The sequence below is a fragment of the Lineus longissimus genome, chromosome 16 (assembly GCF_910592395.1).
Source record: "Lineus longissimus chromosome 16, tnLinLong1.2, whole genome shotgun sequence".
In the NCBI taxonomy this organism is placed as follows: Eukaryota; Metazoa; Nemertea; class Pilidiophora; order Heteronemertea; family Lineidae; genus Lineus; species Lineus longissimus.
This window is the reverse complement of record NC_088323.1, coordinates 14615928-14636179: the sequence shown is the minus strand read 5'-3', so window position 1 is coordinate 14636179 and position 20252 is coordinate 14615928. Positions and strand designations below refer to the sequence as shown.

The 20252-nt window shown below is 39.3% G+C and overlaps 1 protein-coding gene across 1 annotated transcript in view; it reads right to left on the bottom strand.

Moving 5' to 3' along the window:
• Positions 1-20252, bottom strand: part of LOC135500177 (ankyrin repeat domain-containing protein 29-like) — a 651767-nt gene that overhangs the window by 614 nt on the left and 630901 nt on the right. The window lies entirely within an intron of this gene.

Sequence of the window (20252 nt, the reverse complement as noted above, 5' to 3'; positions counted from 1 at the left end):
GTCAAATCAAAGAAGACCCGGGTGACACATTGAATGGTTGTTAGAATTAGATGTACCTATGATATAAAATTGGTGCCAATCGGGCAAGTCATTACTAGGAATAATGGCATTTTGAAGAATTTAAGATTTAGCCCCCTCCCTGGAGGCCAAACGGCAAATCAGATCGGACCAAACTTCGGTACCTGAGATCACCTGACCAAGGGGTCTATGTGTACTTAATTTGTGATCAATAGTCATTGCAGTTAAGAAACGTGCCATAGTTACGGCCTGACGGCGAATTTATGCCATTTGACCTCTGTGACCTTGACAAGAAGGTCAAATTAAAAACCTGTGTGACATATACTGTATGGTGGTTAGATGTACCCATGATATCAAATTGGTGGCAATCGGGCAAGAAGTTAAGGAATAATCACATTTTTAAGGTTTTTGAATTTTGCCCCCTGGTGGTCAAGTGGTGAATCATATTGGACCAAACTTTGGTCCCTGAGATCACCTGACTAAGGGGTAAATGTGTACCAAATTTGGTATCAATAGTCATTGCAGTTTAGAAACGTGCCATCGTTACATCCTAACGGCCAATTTACACCATTTGACCTCTGTGACCTTGAAAAGGAGGTCAAATCAAAAATCCGGAGGATATATGATGCACCTTTGCTAGAAGTACCTACCATATTTTTTTCAAAATTTCCCGACTACTATTAAGGGAGATATTGCATATTTTCACTTTTAACGTTTGGCCCCCTGGTGGCCAAACCATGAAACGAATCGGACCGAAACTTGGTCTCCAAGGTGTCATTACATAAGGGTACATGTGTACCAAGTTTCAACTCAATAGCTCTAACAGTTACGAAACGTGCCCTGCTAACGGACGACGGACGACGACGACGACGACGACGACGACGACGGACGACGGACGCCACGGTATGGGATAAGCTCACCTCTGCTAAGAGGTGAGCTAAAAAGGCAGTGTACAATGTGTATGACCTTCCGATTGGATTATTAATGGTCGATCTGCACCACCAGAGGAAAATTGGCAACAAACCAACCATTACCTTGGCGACGGGGTCCCATATACTAGAAGGAATCTACAAAACTGGTTACTAAGTAAGGTGTCATACCTCTGCTGTGTATGGAATAGGCACGTGATACGCCCAAAACATGCACTTTGAGGACTTTTCCAAGCGAGGACGTCCTCGTTTTGGTGTGTGTCCTCGGTTCTACATTTTTGTATATTGAAAAACTTCAAAAATTTCCTGATTTTGCTCCCTACGTAAACGCCTTTTAAATCGTGTAGAAGAGGTACAAGGAAAACATGCATGGAAGAAAAAAACGTTAGATTTCACACGATGGCATTTGCAAAGATTGGGAATCGAGTACAAACTTCTAGTGCAATCAACTGTCATATCAATACTGGATTATTGTAATAGCCTGCTCGTTGGTGCCGATGAAAATGTACTTGATAAGCTACAAAAGGTTCAGAATCACGCAGCGCGAGTAATCACAGGGACGCGTAAACGTGAACATATTACCCCGTGCTGAGAAGTCTATATTGGCTACCAATCCGTGAAAGTATAGAGTTCAAGACAATGCTCCTCATATACAAAGCAAGAAACGAACTTGCCCCTGCTTACATATCCGAGCTCCTCCCATTCTGTGACTCCGGCGATCCCTGAGGTCCGAAGACAAATGTCTCCTGAGGATCCCCAGGTATCGCCTGGAGACGTACGGTGGCAGGGGCTTCCTTGTACTGGCGGCCAGACTTTGGAATGAGCTCAGCATTGAGATTAAAAAGGCTAAGACTGTTGCTATTTTCAGGTGCAGGCTAAAAACCCATCTGTTCAGACGATATTTTGAAACACCGCATTAGAGGAAAATAAATTTTGCGGTATATGAATGTCAATTTCAATTTCAATTCAATTCAATACAAAGATCAGATTCCTCACCATTACAACGCGAACTTATTCAGAACGTCCTCATTTTATATATACCAGGTGATGCACATTTTTCGGCGCCTGTAAACCATGATGCATCAATGAAATTACCTCTATCTGCGTGGGTCACAAATTTTACTCGAGCATCAAGGACACTCTACCCTCTCCTGCACACCTGCCGCAGGAAACATACAAACGGAGGACACTGCGTTGTCTCACCCTTCCAGTGGATTTTTTCAAATGTTCAACCGAGGGCGAGCACTATTTGGTTAACAATGCCACTGAAAAGAGTAGAGACACTTACATTGAATCAAAGTTTTATCAGTGTGTCCTCGATCTTACAGCTCGACGCAAGGGCCCAACGCGCCGCGTAGCGGCAAAAATCGAAGCAGGCGAAACATTTATAACGGGTCACCGTCACTTATTATTTGACTTATAGTGCATTTACGGGGTTGCAACTATTTTGCTTAATAGTGTCACCAGGAAAGAAAAACATGCGACCTAACGCCGATCTATTTGTATCAAGTGATAATTGGAAGGTATATAGTACGAAATATCAATAAAATAATCATTCCATGTCGTCTTTTGAGGGCATTTTTGATTGTAAAAAATATATGTGTATGTCACCGGAGTCTCTGCAATGATAATTTCATCACAGCAGTTTCGCGCAAGTAGAAGTTCTTTACCTATTTGTTCTTCACTTATTAGTCTGGCGCAAAGCCAGACGTTTTCCATTACGATTTCACTACGATGTTTAACCAGAAGGAGCAGTGCGCGAGATATGCTAATGAGCAGACTTCCCTCGCTTGAGTTATGGAAGAATGTTCCATATCGCGCTAAGCTGACCACTGCTGACCATGACAGGCGTGCATTGGACTGGTACAGGTTGGAACTGAACATTGAATATGCTGGTGGTGACGCTTTCTGATGAGAGGTTGGTCGTGACTGATGCAGTATCCGTCCACAGCATCGTTCAAATTAATTGCTCTCTGATCTGCCTTGATTCTGTACTTACCCAAATATTGAGACCAAATGCCTGTTGACTGTACTTTAAGAGAGACTGACGCCATGCCTAGTCTCTCTTAAAGCACAGTCAACAGATACAAACCCCCTCAGACTCAGAAACCTCAAACGCCCAACCCTTCCTGCTACCTTAATACTTCTGGGTACCCAGACCACAACCACTGGATTGGACGATCCCAAAGACCAAATTTACCTCATTCTTACGTGCATGTGGTGCAGATTGAGGACGCCACATTATAATTTCAAAGGACGTCCTCGCTTTTATGCATAAATGTCTCGGGGTTCTTCACCACTGTGGCCGATCATGCAATAACAAAAGGCAGTGTACAATGTGTATGACCTTCCGATTGGATTATCAATGGTCGATCTGCACCACCAGAGGAAGATTTGCAACAAAACAACCATTACCTTGGCGACGGGGTCCCACATACTAGGAGGAATCTACAAAACTGGTTACTAAGTAAGGTGTCATACCTCTGCTGTATATGGAATTGACACGTGATACGCCCAAAACATGCACTCTGAGGACCTAACCATGACCTAACCCTAACCCTAATTATTTGCCCCCAAAAAATACGTGCTTTTCAGGAGAAGAAATGACGACACAACAGAGAACAACAAACTATTAATTAATGTTGTGGGCGACAATGCCTGCATTTATTAAGGATATGGTAACAGTGGACTTACAACATAGAATCATACCAAAATCTTCTTCTTACAGTGGAACAACTCATTATCGAGGGACTTTGGACCTATCATAAATTGCTCCCGCATTACGTATCCCTATCAATTCTGCGTATAATGTTTTGGAATTTGAGGTGTCATAATCCACAGGGATGCGTCATACGGAAGCGATTTTTTGATTTCCCAAAAGTCCCTTCTTTTTCAAGGAACACTGGCCAACCTTTGATAGTGGTCCTCCTACAACATCCTAGCCCTTTTAAGCGTTGACACCACCCCCATCAACTTTAACAGAGGACCCCACTATAAACTGCCATTACTTTTCTGAAAGAGGACCCCCCCCCGGTAGCCGCCAATTCCGCATCGAGTCGACGTCAGATCTTTGCGAAATTGAACTGCTTCAGAAGTGAACATTTAGCTAATCTTCAATTAATAAAAAACAGCTTTCAACAAATTTTTGTCTTCAGAATGTGACTCATAATGCCTCGAATGTATGCGAAACAAAAACAGACTTATTCTCAGCTGAACAAAATCATTAAAGCCCGAGTTTTGCGAACAGACTGACTGCTGGCCATGTTGTTTTCAATAGAATGTCTTGGTATAAATAATAATAATAATAATAATAATAATAATAAATGTCATTTGTATCGCGCCTTTCCGCGGTTAAACCACGCTCAAAGCGCCCCTCTCTACTTGTCGAAAAGTAGCGTTTTTAACTGACTCTTGAACTGTTCAATGCTTGTCTCTGCCCTGAGGGCTGGTGGCAGTTTATTCCATAGGCACGGCCCGCAGCTGGAAAAACGGGAAAACGGTATTTCCCCCCAAGACATGCCTTGTGGGGAGTATAGATCCTATGCAGTAAGAATTATCAAGATGGGTTTTTCTAGTTGTTTTTGATGTAACATTTTACGACCATATTTTTCTTCTCTGCCTTATATCTCAGTCCAGTTGTATATTTGACAATGTGCAATATTTGTGAAGAAGTTTGCTATAAAATCGCAATGTTTTATCATTTTGCCATTAAAAATCGTTACATGATCAACCAAGTAACATTCCACATTGCCAAATATCCTTCACCTCTCTCAGCTGAGATAATCAGTGAGTTCTTTAAACTTTGTAACTCCATAATATTGTCCTGATTTCCATTAAATTTTAATTTTGCATTTAAATCTTTGTAATATTATTTTGGTTACGTGTATACTGTACCCTGTAATTTTATGTTGAATATTTTTTTGATTATTTTATGTTACTGTCGGTTTTAGAGTAATAAAAGAATTGAATTTGAATTAGCCAGTCACGATTTAGACACTCGAGTGGGATACCTTAGAAGAGCGACGACACCAATATTCACTCGTCCTCATGTACAGAATCGTTAACAACATCATGGGCGTCACTCAAGAACACCAACAAGAGTGGCCCGGAAAGAGTCAGATGATGGCCCACAGACACTGACAACAAACCTGCAGAATGGAAGGTATAAATAGCTAAATTCATTGCAAAATTACACTGTCTCAATGACGGACAAGGTATTTGTCACTCACTACCAATAGGCCTTTTTATAGCTACCTGTGTTCTTTAATTCGCTAACATTATTATGTATTTTTTGAGTACTCTCTGTTTCAAGCTACATCAAGTAGCATTCACTTTTCATATATGGTACCAGTTTTGTGGTATCCTCCAATACACTAGCATCTAACCAGGACCTTCCTGTTTACTCGCCTTTCTGTAGGCCTAAATCTGCTGGCCGCAATGTGTCTCCACTGAGGTTCTTTGTTTCGACCGTTACCTGTGGCCTTTTTATTACTCTTTTCATACTTATCTTGTTTATTGTGTAATTCCTGAACTCTTTTATCGGTTGTTGTAGTACGTTTCCTCAGTCCTGACGAAGACACGGTAGTGGCGAAAGCTAGACTCATGAAAATATACAGTTGATCTCAAAAAATGGTCTTTCGAATCAATTCTTTCTTGGTGTTATAAATAGCATCAGCTTCCTCCAACGAACCATCAAACAGTGGAATATTCTCTCGGTAAGCGTAGCCTGTGCACCAGATGTCCAGTCATTAAGCTGCATCTGGCTGCCCACCAACGTTCCAACTTACCAGAAGGAGTCCAACACTAAATAGTTTAGGGCCTACATATCATCACCAATATGTATTGATGAGAGAAGAGATAGAGAAAGCCTGCCGTGTATGAGTATGATCTCGGAAAGGATCTCTTCGGATTGATAACTGGCAAATGGCCGAATAATTAAAGGCGGGATACAGGAAAGTTGCCGTATGTGATCTGATTGCGAAGGGGGGGGGGGCTGATCGTGACCTGAAGTAACGAAAGAAACATTCACCAGAACTGATTGGAAAGATACTATAGTGGGGAATGACGAAGAAGTGGGGGACATCATCCAGTGTTGTTGGTTGACTCTACCAGGAAGGATGCAACGTGTTCCTTCTGATGCCACAGTAAAGGAAAATTGCTTGATATTAAACGTGTACCAGCTTTTTGTCCACTGCCGCTAGCGATAGTCGACATAGTCGTGAGGGTCTGGTCACTGACCAAACGCACATTTCACAATATAACCGAGGACATACATGTAGTTGGGTGTCTGTAAACCAAGAAATCAAGAAATGAAATCTTGTAAATTGAGAAATGAAATTTAATGAGAAAAGAGATTTGTAAAACAAGAAATGAGTTGGGTTAGGTATAAAACCTGGACCGGAGATTTAGCTTAGTTAAAACGAAGAATTGCAAATCTTGTTTTAAAGGTGAAGTCAGACTGTGTTGAGTGTGTCCCAACTCTCTCCTAATGGTGACCTCCAAATTCAGTTCATCATTTAACGGGGTCTCATGCTACAAAAAGGTTGATAATGCTGTTAACTTCCTGCAATAGGTGATGCCTGCTGAAAAGGCTGAACTCGCACTACATCATTTAAAGGGGTTTTAGTTGCTGAAAATTGCTGTTATATTATGCAATGTGGAGTCAGCCTAGTCAAGCCCCGGAAAAAAGTGGACTACAAAAAAACCGAGGACGTCCTGGGTAGGAAGCATGCCCATAGAAGGTGCGCATTGATACAATAATTGTCCTCAATCAGCCGGCCGTGGAGCGATCGTAGTGCCAAATAAAGCATTTCGATCAAGGAGGACATCGTCGGCACACGAAATGTAGCAGAATGGAAGGGAAATGCTCCGATTTGTCAGGATGAAGGTTGACATACAAATCGTAGAATAGACATTAAAAGCCAAATTTGTTTCATCGTGCGAACTGCGGACAAACCTCTTTTTGGATAGATTATTGTAAACTGATGTTTGAGAGGGAGAAAACAATGGCAGCTAACACCACATAGAGTAAATAAATCGATGTGATGGGATTTCACATGTCAACTGAGGACCGTCTTCGTTTTGACTAAATTAAATATAGCCTACCGCACGTAAATTCATTCATTCAAATTTCAAGAAAGAGCACGCGATTAAAGCCATCGCAAAGTTGAAGAAGGGTGATAAGATAAGTCTGAAGTGTTTTGACATGACTGTTATTTTTTAAATGTAGATCTGCTACCTCGAAAGCAAACAATGAGAGAAAATTAAGCATAGGCATTCGAAATATTTTGTGTTTCACATTCAAACTGAGGACAGTCCTCCTTTTGCATTGGTTTCTGCAAGCTTACAGCTGACACAAAGCAAGAAGCAAGAATTGTATCCAGTGATTTCACAAGTAGTCCGCATTTAGACGGGATATCTGCAACTTCGTTTTCGAGAAAAGTTAGATGAGTGAAAGTTAGGCAACGAAAGTTGTTTTCCAGAATGGAGCCTTGACTCGATATCATTTTAAGAAAGGAGCAAACAAGGTTAGCCAGAGAATCATTGAAGGGATGGTGATTAATCTGATGTGTTTCACATGCAAACTAAGAACAGTCCTCCTTTTTCATGGGTTTGTGCAAGCTGATGTTAAAATGGATCGAACAATAAGCACAGCTAACAGAAATCAGTGGACGAAATATTATAGTGAGAAGATTTCATGATGCATACTTAGAACATGTCTCTTTTTTAAGCAAATTTCGGCTCAATATCGGAACTAACAAAGAGAGCTGAAATAACACTGCAGAAGGGGCATAAATCTGATGCAATTTGAAGTAAAGATAGTCCACATTTCGAATTGACAAACTAATTAGAAAGGAGCGCGCAAAGTGAGCCTTAGATCAATTAATTTGAAGTTATTTGACATGGAAACTATTTAAAAAAAGTAGCATATCTGATAAGCCACGAGGAAACAGTGAGAGACTACAGAACATATGTACAATACTTTAAAAAGGAATTAAAAATATAATAATGTGTTTTCACGTGCAAACTGACAACAACGTCCCTTCCATGGATTTGTGGAAGCTGATGTTCGTTCAAGAAGGCAGCGCACAATCAAGACTTAAACTACAGAACTGAGGTAAAAAAATAAGTATGAGGTGATTTCACATGCAAACTTTGGACAGTTTTCCTTTTGATTGAACATCCACCCATTCATTTTTAAGAAAGTAGCACACAATTTTGAGCAAATGCAAAGCTGAAGAAGGGTGATTAATCTGATAATTTGGCATGCAAACCATAGCTTGTCCTTGTTTAGGCGGATATCTGGTGCTCAGAAGCAAACAATAAGAGAAACAATTAATCGTAGAATGCACATTAAAGAAGTCCATTTTGTTTTTATATGCAAACTGCGGACCGTCCTCCTTTTGCATGTATGTATTCAAGAAACGAGCAATCATTGAGATCTAACACAAAACAGAAAGGAAAATCAATATGATGTTATTTTGACAAGCAAACTGCAGGACAGACCACATTTTGACTCGATGACTGCAAATGAATATTCAAGAGAGTAGCACACAATTAAAGCCAATGCAATGTTAAAGAAGGGTGATGATAGTGTTTGACATGCACAATAATGGCAGTTGTCTTTCATTAGATATCGGCTAACTGAGGAGAAAACAACAAGAGTAATCAAAGAATGGACATAAGAAATCTTATGTGTTTTCACATTCAAACTGAAGGCAGTGCTCCTTTTGCATGGACCCGCGCAAGCTGATATTCAAGGAAGGAGTGAACAGTGACAGACAATGCAAAACACAGGAATCAAAATTATCATGAGATATTTTTTCCTGCAAATGGGGTAAGTCCACATTTTGACAAGATATATGCAAATTCATTTTAGGAAAGGTGCAAATCGCGAAAGCAAACACAAAAAAATATTTTCAAGGCGGGAGTGCAAAATTAGAAAAATGCAAAATTGAAGAAGGGTGATCAATCAGGTGTGATTAGACTTGGAAACTAAAAGTCCTAATTAAAGTGCATATCTGCTATCGCAGCATCATACAATAAGAGTTAAGAGAAGAATGGAGATTTACAATTGAGTGCGTTTAAAATGCTAACTAAGGGCAGTCCTCCTTTTGCTTTGATTTTTGCAAGCTGGTGTTCAAGAATGGAGCAAACAATGATGGCTTAGAAAAACTAATGAAAGCAAAATTAATATGAGGTTCAGCATGCAAACTGCGAACAGTACACATTTTGAGTAGCTTTCTGCATACTGTTGTTCAAAAGGAACCAACCATGCTAACAAAGAGAGCTTATATAACACTGACGAAGGGACAAACATCTGATTCGATTTTAAACCGGCAGTCCTTTTGTGTGGATATCTTTGAATCAATTAATACTAGTAGTAAGAAGCCCGCAGTATGAGCCAAGGGGCGATTAATCTGTTGTAAATTGAGATATGGAAACTAAGGAAAGTCCTCCGTTGATTTGATATCTGCTAACAAGAAGAAATTTGAGGTGATTTTAAATCGAAACTGAGGACAGTATTCCCTTTGACTATCTGCAAATTTATTTTTAAGTAAGGAGCACACGAAGTAAGCCAGAGAAATATTCTGATGTGTTTTCACATGCCAACTAAGGACAGTTATTTTATTGAAGTACATGTATATGCTAACTGAGGAGCAAAGAACAAGAGTAATCAAAGAATGGACATTAAAAATCTTATGTGTTTTACATTCAAACTGAGGACAATGCGGCGATCCCACATTACTCCGGTGCTAGCCAAGTTACACTGGCTGCCTGTGCGCGAGCGTATAATTTTCAAACTACTCCTCCTGACCTTCAAAGCATATACCACTGGCTTGCACCAATTTACCTGAACGATCTCATCCAACATTACGTGCCTCCTCGTTACTTTCGCTCTGAATCTCAGGACCTTCTCATTTGCAGGATATATAGATTGAAAACATTTGGAGGTCGAGCATTCGCCACGTTAGCACCTCAACTGTGGAACTCTCTTTCCCCCACCCTGAGAGCTACATCGAATGTCTCAACCTTTCGCAAAGAACTCAAGACCCTTCTTTTCAACAGAGCTCACCAGCGCCGGTGAACATTTGTTTCAAGTGATACAGGCGCTTTACAAATAACAATTTATCAATTTACAAATAACAATTTATCAATTTATCAATGCTCATTTAGCATTGAATGGTGCAAGCTCCTGCTAAAGAAAAGTCATTTGTGGATGGTATTTTTGGCGCGGCCTTCCAGGATTGCTAATTACCATGCAAATTCCCGCTCTCAGGTCACTGGCTGCACATGCCTGCACCAACTAAATTTCTTTTCTCAGGCGCATGACCTGAGAGATCCAATAAACTTGGATGTTGTTTCGGTTCTCTTGACCCACATTACAGGGTCATTCCAAATATTTATTTCTTGAAAGCAAGGCCATGCTGTTATGTTCTTTCCCACCTCCACTCACTTTTCTGTTTTGCTCTCCTGGTTGTGCCATGTCGTTTTCCCATTCTGGGTCGCATCCGTAGGCGGTCTTTCCCCTACTCCATGTTTTTTCATCGCCCCTTTATTACACAGCTGCTTCTTGTTAATACTCAAAGCATCTTCGCTGCATCGTCTGTACATAATTTTACATTTTGGGGCCTATTATTATTCTTATCTCAGATAAAAGTCGCTCAGTGTCTTTATCATGTCTTTATCACATCTCCGAGTCGGTGTGACCTGTGATTGATATCTTGTCGTCTGCTTCATTGTCTTCATGGCAGGTGCAAAGAAAGTGTTGCCATAGTTATCTAGCAGCGTAATCTTAGGCCAGATCAGTTTATCTCCTTATGGCTAGTTAGCCCCTTTACATATTGCTAACATTTTACTGCAAACACCATTCCCGTTCCTGTCATTCAACCAATTATCATGTGGCACATCCTGTCTCAATCTTGGAACAGTCTTACTGGTCTTCTAGGAGACAGTCTCAAACTGGAGGACATGGGTGTCCTTGTCACAACCTCTGTTAGAACTGTTTCAACCATGGAGGAGACACCACAAAGAGATACGAATTACAGCATACACGTGTATACACAACACAGGAGAAGCAAGAATTATATCATGTGATTTCACAGGCCATCAGGAAACAGTCAGTATTTGGACAGGATAATTTGTTTTCAAGAAAGGTGCAAAATAATGAACGCTTTTGCGAAACAAACGAAGCAATTTTCAAAAAAGGAGCACAGTTGAGGAAGAGCGAGAATCAGTTAAATGAAGGAGGGATATAAATATCATGTGAATTCAACTCAGTCCTCACATTAAAGGGTCCCCCATTTTTGTGGGCTGTGTTCATTCAACAACAGGCCGCTGAGCATACAATGATCGTGGTTATTGAAATACAAGACAAAATGTCCTTATAATTGCTGTTGCATGAAAAGAGATTCTGTGGTGTTTAATTATTATCTCCATTCATCCCGAATTGGTCTTTTGAGGACAAAGTTACAACCAGAATTGAGGCGACAAGTTCATTTTATCTGCAAAGTCATTAGATCCAAAATGTAATAGCAAGCACAAGACTGAAGAGAAATAGCAATTAGTCTGGTGTGATTTGATATACAAACTAAGGACAATCCCAGATAACTGCTAACTGAGGAGTAAACAATGAGATATTACATAACATCCAAGAATAATTTAAAAAATCTCGTGTTATGTGTTTTAACATGCAAAATGAAGCTAGTCTGCAGTTTGACTGGATACCTCTAATTCTTTATCAATAGAGGAGCACACAAATAGAGCAAACAGAAGAAGGGACATTACACAATGGCCTGAGGATGGAAAGGGTCAATCATGTCAATTGGAAATGAGAGGGATTTGGGGAGGTATTCCTAAAACGTATGCAGAACACTGTATTCATTACTAGTATCGGATTTCAGATGCAAACGTAAGTGGTTTCACCGAGGCGACCCTCGATTTTTGCGATGACGAATCGTCTTTGGTACCGATCTTATGTTTTCCATCGCATACACGCAACACTTCCGAATTCACTTTCGCTTGCGTCGCGAAAGATGACCATTATTGAATGTCCTGCGGATCCTGGTGGAGTTAAACATCTTTCGACTTTGAATGTTTTCAGATTCTGCACTCTTTTGAGCAAATCCATTCACTTCTGTGCGACAGGTTCGGGAAGGCTCTGGTCCCATCGGTATTTGTCTTTCCACACAGTTCCTGTAACCAGTTTTTTTTGCGACCATGATGACTGGCGCCACGAAGCCTAAAACATCGAAAATTCCCGCTAACGAGCTCAGAACCAGCCTCTTGGTTAGGTTAAGGTGTCCGACGCTAGAACAGCACTCTTAGAGGAGTTGGAGCCTAAGCCAGCAACATGATGTTTGATGAGGACATACTGAGAGAGGGCCTCAATTTAGTCCCCAGCGAGGAGCCTGTACCGGAGAAATAGGTAGCATCAACTCCTAAGGTTGTTACATTTGATATAAAACAAATAAAACACACACACAACATAGGTCTACGGTGTCTACAAATACATGCATGTAGTCGCTTCGACGAGTGATACAGTGCAGGAGCTGGCCCCTGTCATAGGTTAGTTATCCCAGCATTCAATTACCGACCTTAAGAATAAAATACATGTATTTATGTCGAAGTCCACCCCAGCTGTGGCCCCTGTGAGCTGGCTATCGTCCATGTTCCACAGTGTGGCGCTAAGTCCGACTGGGAACTCGTTGACAACGGTCTTCCTGAATTTATCCCGGTTAGCAGAGTGGACTGATCATGCACAAAACAGGTGTACCGCTTGGTCAGTAAAAGTTTGGTTGCATTTATTTCTTTTTTTTGTAATTTATACTTTTTATTGTAAACTCTCGAAAAAAATTTACACAAAGTATTCAATCCAACAATTTTGTTTACAACAGTTTTCTACAGTGCGGTGCAGTGTGCAAAGTGCAGAGGTGCAAGAAACTTAGTCTTTTCCTAGATAGCATTTAAGAAATTTCCCCATTTTCCCACAAAGTCTGTTCTTTTTTTGTGGGATTTTTCAATATTGATTTGAAGTTTTATTGTCTGTTTGAGATGTTGAAGGTTTTGTAGTCTAATGTTTAGTTTTGTTTTGTAGATATATTCTTTTGTAATAATTTTGATATGTTCTATTGCAAGCGACTGCCCTGGACTTCCAAAAATGATGTATTTGATGTTAAATAGTGGTATGTTTAGATGTTGACAAAGGTTTAGCCAGAGAGTTTTGGTTAAATTGCATTCCCACAACAGGTGTTGTAAAGTTTCTTTATATATTAAACAAAAACTACATGTATTGGTGTTTGTTAGGCCACATTTGTATAACCAAGTATTAACAGGTAATGTTCTATGTAATATTTTATATTGCAACATTCTTAGTTTGGTGTCAATTGTGGCCCGGTAAGGGAGGCAGTATATGTCGCTCCAGTCATCTTCAGTGAGGTTGCAGTTAGTTATGGTTGTCCATTTGGTTTCTGATTTTTCAGGTCTTTTACTTGTACTTTTAATTTTTTGCCAATAGAAATGTTTTCCCGGTTTTTTAAGATTTTTTATCTTTGTTATGCTAAGATCGACAATTTCGGTCAGATTTGATCCCCCATCTTTTATTCTTTTCTTCCAGTTTTTTGGTACTGCATGTAACACAGCTAAGAGTTTGAACGGTTCTTTTTGAATTCCATATTTTGTCGAGAATTGTTCCCATGTATAAAAGTTCCCTGTTTCGTCAACTAAATCATTCAGATATTTAACACCATGTAGTTGCCATTCATTGTAGAAGATTGTTTTGGTGTTTATTTTGATATTTTTATTATGAAAAATCATGTTTTTTATGGGATGCTCTTCTTCAGCCATTGTTATCAAAGATTTATAAACATCTTGCCAGAAAGGGTTTAGGTGATTTTTAAAGGTTGCATGAGGGTCTCTTGAAAGCCAAATTGAATTTCCGCCATGCTTAGTAGTGTCAGAAAGGATAAGTGTTTTCCAATCAGAAAAATTTAGATCATTGTGTAATTTCTTAACCCATATCAATTTTTGGGCCATACAGAAGTATTTTATATTTATCATTTTTAAACCACCATTGTCATAGTCATTGCATAGCGTTGTTCTTTTTATTTTTTCATTTTTATTGTCCCAGATGAAGTTAAAGCAGATCTTTTCTCGCCTTCCGAAACATTCCTCTGATGGATTTGGCAGTGCTGTAAACAGGTGTATTAATTTAGAGAGTGCTAGTGACTTAATGATACAGATTTTCCCATACATAGTTAGATTTCTCCCTGTCCAGATATTTTGTAGTTTTGAAACTTCTCTGATTTTGTCTACATAGTTTTTTTCAGTAAAATTTTCCTCATCTAAATTGTATTTTATTCCCAATAAAGTGAACTTTCCCTCTAATTGCCATTTTATATCCTTGTCATTTCCCAGATTGTAGTTTAATTGTTCAGTGAGCCCAATCTTGATAGCTACTGTTTTGGTGTAATTTATTGTCAACCCTGACACTTCTGAAAATCTATCGAGGATGTTCATACAAGATCTGTAGTTGTGTTCTGTATTATCGAGGAAGAGAGTTGTATCATCTGCCAGTTGGCTAATTAAGTATTCCGAGTTGTCGATTTTTATGCCTTTTATGTCTTGGTTGTTGATGGAGTTGGCAAGGATCTCTGCTGCCAGAAGAAAAAGATATGGGGAGAGGGGGTCCCCCTGCCTGACTCCTCTTCCTAATGTAAACCTATCGGAGCAGTGCCCATTGTTAATTATACAACTTTGGATGTTTTGGTAGAAGATTCTTATCCATGTTCTTATATTTTCCCCAAAATTGAAGTACTTCATTGTCCTATTTACAAAATTCCAGTCAAGAGAGTCAAATGCCTTCTCAAAATCGATAAGCAGTATAATACCAGGCATACGTGTATTGTGTTTTTTCATCTTAAAGATTAAATCCCATGTGATACGAGTGCATTCCCCTATAAACCTACCCTTTACAAAGCCCTTTTGATATTTTGAAATCAATTGATTTAAGTTTGTTTTGATCCTGCTAGATATAACCCCGGACAGTATTTTATAATCGACATTTAAAAGGGAAATTGGGCGCCAGTTTTTCATAAGTTTTTTATCTTTACCAGGTTTAGGGAGGCATGTTATTACTCCTAGTTTTTGATTGTCCGATAGTTCGCCCGTTAAAAAAGCCTCTCTGAAGGATCTTATCATTGCAAGTTTTAATTCACCCCAAAAGTGATTATAAAATTCCACGGTAAGACCATCTGAGCCAGGTTATTTATTTAGTTTCATTGTCTTCAACACAGCTTCACTCTGCCTCACTAATATCATTTTCCAATTCCATTGCTTGTTCATCTGTTAATTTTTGTATTGTATCATCTTCTGGGAAAAAGATATTTAAGTTTTCATCTGTGTTATTTGTTTGTTTCTGTTTATAAAGATTTTCATGCTGCTCCTTTAGAATATCATTTATTTCAATTAGCTCGTTACAACAGTTCTGCAATGGCTTTTTCTTGAAAGTGTCTGTTTTCTAAATTGCAGAAGTATTTAGAGTTTTTCTCGCCCTCTAGATGCCATTTTGCTTTTGCTCTTGTTATTATCCCATCTACTTTATTATCTCTTAGTGTCTTCAGTTCATTTTGCACTTCAATGTATTTAGTTAAGTTTTCTGCATTTGGATTAGCATTATATTTTATATGTAAAGCATCCATTTTTTTGTCTAATAGTTTCTCTTGTTTTTGATTTTCCCTCTTTTTGGCCGTTGAATACGCTATGGTTTTCCCCTTATTTGGGTTTTTAGAAACTCAAAAGCAAGTTGATCACTTAGGTTATTGTTTTGATTTGTAACATCATTTATGACTCTTTTAATTTCCACTACGTATTCTTCATCCTTTAGTAACGAGTTGTTAAACTTCCATAGCCCTGGGCCTTTTTGTTGATTTGATAGATTTAAAGTTAATTCCACCACTGAATGGTCCGATCTATAACCAGGTTTTATATAAACATTTTCTACTTTGTCTTTTATGCTGTCCGATATGAGAAAGTAGTCTCGACGACTAAGTTGATTCCTAGAATTATGCCATGTGTACATGCGAGTGTCAGGGTTTTTATCCCGCCAAGGATCGTGCAGATCAAGATCTAGTTTCATTTCATTTACAGCTTCATTTGCCTTTGGGTTGTTTTTATTCATTAAGTTGTAGTTGTCTAGTGTGTAGTCTTGAACTACATTGAAATCCCCTCCCACCACTGTATTGCTATGATCAAACTCCCCTATTTTGGTTTTCATATTTGTGAAGAAGGTTGGTGTGTCCTCATTTGGCCCATATAAGTTAACTATTGTCATTCTGTAATCACTGATTGTAATATCTAATATTATGTACCGCCCCTCTGGGTCAATTATGGTTTTGTTAATATTGTGACTGAACGAATTTCTCAGAAGTATGGCTACTCCTCTACTATTTGTGGTATGCATTTATTTCTTACAGCAATTATCAGCATATTCAGCCTGGCAATGTCTGCATATTTGTTTATGTTCTTTGCGTCTTTGTTAATACCGCAGTCGAAAGAAGGGGCGGAAAGTGTAGAATTCGTTGCAAGGAGACATTTCTGCACCCTCCAAGAATTTCATATACATGTATTCTGTATTGACAAAGGAGCGGTTGATGACCGTTTTCCGTAGGACTTTGACAGGGAAAAGTTCGGGATCATAACCCGCTACGACAGCTAAATATTCGGATAGATTATAGCGTGCCTGAGTCTCTTTGATCTTAGCGGAAGGAAGCGAAATGTTCATACACAGCTCATTTAGTGATGCGAATCTATCATGGAATTGCGGACGAGGACTAGTTTGCACAGGAATATGGTGTATTCCTGTTTCGCCAATTCCTGTTTCGCCTATTCCTGTATCGCCTAATTCCTGTTTCACCTAATTCCTGTTCCGTCTGATTCTGTTTCGCCTAAATATATTGCTGCTAACCTCCCCACAGATATTGACCGTCCCCATTATACAGTGTTTCTATGATAGTTTGGCTATTCATTAAGAATAACTTCGAACAGTTTTTATGATCCTATGTCTACTGGTTTTACATGTAGCTAAATCAATTATGTTTGTATTATTCGGAATAACTTTGAAGAATTGTACATAACTAGGTTTATGTTTTAGCTCGTCAGTGGTGATAAAAAGGAAGAAATGTAGTAAAAAGGTTTTACCCTTTCATCAGATTTGAGAAAGGTTTCTTATCACACAAGGCCTGCGTTTTAAACTATGGATCCTCATTTATTTCTTCCAATCCAAACGTCGATTGAACAGAAAAGGAAGGGATGGTAAAATACGCTGGAAATGTATCGTAGGGACGTGTAGTGCTAATGCAGTTACTGATGGAGGAAGTAGGTAAGACTATGGTTCAATCAAATACACATGACTCAATTTGATGAGACATACTCAGCATACTCTGTAATCAAATAATTAGTTTGTCTGCTCTGGGTTGCTTTATGTAATTAATTAAATTATGTGACATAACATAAGTTGAATGCTAAATTTGCCAGAACAAACTCGAGCGCGATGTTAACATAAAACTAATGTTTAACTGAAAGGGAACGAGGTCTTAAACATTCCTGCTCTATTTTGATAACCTACGGTCAACACAAGTTCGTGCATTAGGCTACATTATACTGAGGCTTTGCGGTACAAACATGTACCATGCATATACACGTATACATATGTCAAGTATGATTGAAACCGTCCCGGTCCCACACCCTAATCTATTGTTTCAATCAGGGAGGCTTTAACAGTGCTGAAATGGTTTATGCCTGTTTCGCCTATTTCCAATTTCGCCTATTCCTGTTTTGTCCATTCAAGTTCCGCCTATTTCTGTTTCACCTATTCCTGCTTCGCCTATTCCTGTTTCGTCTATTCAAGTTCCGCCTATTTCTGTCTCACCTATTCCTGCTTCGCCTATTCCTGTTTCGTCTATTCTTATTTCGCCTACTTCCTGTTTCGCCTATAATTGAAATATCCCTAAGTACAACACGAAAACTTTAAATAAAGCAGTTGGTCCGTGGAATGCGCGCTATGGGTGTTGGAAAACCCGAGATCTAGCTGGGGAGTCATGCGAGATGACTGGACAGTTGGCCCTGTACTGCATGTGTCTGCTTAGTTAAATGTCAAGACATGTTTAAGTCCCCGCCCTTCCCCTTCCGAGATATACGGATGTTCTGTACACATAAAAGCTTTCTTGGCTTCACCAGAGTCTTTCAAATAAAGAATCAGGTCACATCAAGTTTCCTTTGATCCAACAGTGCTGTCGGGCAATTAACAATCCAGCTACAAGAAGAGCTGAGGTGCAAACAATGATAGAACGACCAGAATTCAACGAAAATCTTACCCTGCACATGAGGTACACATATGATTTATCGGGTTACAAATACATGCAATATGAATTATATTGCTGAGAACGAGCTAAGAATTTAGGCAGATGTGTTGATTAGCGGCTAATTGCCAAACATAACAAAAATCAAACCACAATTAAGCTAGATGCACTCTCCTCTGTTGGCAATTTGTTGTACAAAAAAATCATAATTAGGTTGTAATCAATGGCAATACAAACTGTGAATAATTTCTAAAGAGTTGATTTAAAAATTAATGTACACACCATAAATGTTTGTAAGGTTCAAGCCGAACTGCGTGTTCATCAAGTAACGATGGTATACCTCACACAACTTTGCGCTTGTGTGCCAAAACAGCTCATCGATAGGAAAATGAACTGTTTTCTAATCTGAATGAACTACAAACTGGGCTTCAAAATCACAAAACTATCAAATATCCCATTTAATAACAGTTACATCAAATAAGCAAATCGTTGATAGATATAAAATGAGATTTCTAAACATCTGAACATCTGAACACAAAAAACGAGACGTTTCGCATTTTTTCCACTTTTTTCCGTTTTCCAATGGATGACAACAAATTGAACCATGTGATGGTCCATTAAGCACCAACAACATACTCAACTGCCAAGCACAAAAATGTGTGATGACGTGGGGTAGAAAAACGCTTTTCGATAATTATTTTCAAACCAGTGCCATCACTTCTCCTCAAAACTGTCGAAAAGCAAGATGCGAAACTAAATGTTATCTTTGACATTATATCTAAAAGGTTTTATAGAGATCAGTGACTTTGAAGTAGGCGTTTGTTCAACGGATCGAAGAATTGTTCAAAGTCCAGTTGTGCGGAAATGGCGTGGGTGTACCACGTGACCCGAGAGAGCTCTGTCCCAACGCGCGTCTTCCGAAACAGGCAGCGGCTTTGATGTTGAAGCCATACGTTCCTTAGTTGCCTGACTCTTTATTTGTAAGACTCTGACCCAAGTAATGCAGGACAAATTGAAAAGGGCTTTATTTCGGAGGACAACTTAGATGGAGGTGAAACCAGTCATTATCTGCCTCTTTTCCCGTACTCCGTGACAGTGAAACCACTCCCTTGAGAATCTTCTTCGACGCAAGTAGCTGCTAAGTCTTATGTAAACAGAACAATGAAGTTGCCCTCATCGGCTCGAAAAACAAAGTCATCGCGGACAATGCTTAAACGTTCACAAGCGCCGACAGCGAGTTGAAACGGCTATACAACATTGTGAGAACAGAACAATTTCAAAGCCACACTTTCTGAGAAAGGAATAGCTTTCAAATATGCAGGCCACCTGGTTCGCTGGCGTTTATGAAAGACTGATTGGTGTGACCAAACTGGCGCTTAAAAAAACGAGTTTCAAAATCTCGGCAAAAAAATCCAAGCAACGGTAAATAACACACCACTCAGGTATCTGTCAGCAGATCCAATTGAACTGAAAGCTATTATCGCGAACAATTTTATGTACGGACATGATATGTCATTGTTGCCTGACGAAAATATTGAGGATGACTTGGATATAACATCATGCCGGCAAAGATAAAGTCGAGAAATTGGTATACAAACGCGCGAAATGTCTTTAAATGTTCAGGAAACGTTTCCCATGACGAGTAATCTAGAACATAATATTTTCAGGGCGAATGTTTTCTAGCTCGATGCACTGCAAGTGGAGGCATCGCATAAATGACATGGAATTCTTGCTGAAAAGCAAGAAATTTTCGCGGCAGAATATATTTGCAAGCATGACCTAATCGCGAAATTGGGGAAAATATCCTGCACGCCAAATTTTTCCGTTCGACAGTATCTCGCGAGGTTGCGGGATCAACACCAATACGAACTTATAGCAAACAAAATGCCAAAACCGACATCATTGAAATTAATGACGTCATTCTCGTTCACGACAAGGACACCAACAG